Genomic DNA, 611 nt, shown 5'->3' on the forward strand with positions numbered 1-611 from the left:
GTGTTTGCAACCATTCTACTTAACCGGTTCGCATACGGTGAGTGGTACACGCGTGAAGCTGAGAAATTCGGAACCCCTATTTGTTACCATCGCAGCTGTGTGCAAATGCCACTTCTATTGATGCTTGGCATCAACTGTACTGCTTTTATTTCCACTGTATATGTGCATATCTCGTATATTCGATTCAGCCGAAAGGTGTTGGCGGAGCGGCGACGCATTAAGGAAAGTGCCATTGCGATGGAGGCCAATGATGCTCACGAGAGTGAAGATGCATCAAATGAGAATAAATAAGCAAAACTCTACGGTAAATGTTTTTTTTTCTTTTTCTTTCTTTCTTTTTAACTGTAATCACTACCCTCTCTGTAACTTCCACAAAACAAGGCAGAACTCACTTTATATTCCTTGTGAAAATGTGGGATTGGTTGGTACAGATGAATATTGTAAGGCAATGCAAACTAAAATGGTTTATGAATGAAAGCGAAATTTAATGAAAATTGAGCCAAGAGGAAAAAGAAAACGAACTTCGGCTCTTTATTATATTTACTATTGTTTTTTGGGGGTTTGGTATATTGATCGACTATGAAGCGTTTCTACTAGAAAAGACAATATTT

Source organism: Trypanosoma theileri (genome assembly GCF_002087225.1).
Source record: "Trypanosoma theileri isolate Edinburgh chromosome Unknown TM35_Tth_44_V1, whole genome shotgun sequence".
NCBI lineage: Eukaryota > Euglenozoa > Kinetoplastea > Trypanosomatida > Trypanosomatidae > Trypanosoma > Trypanosoma theileri.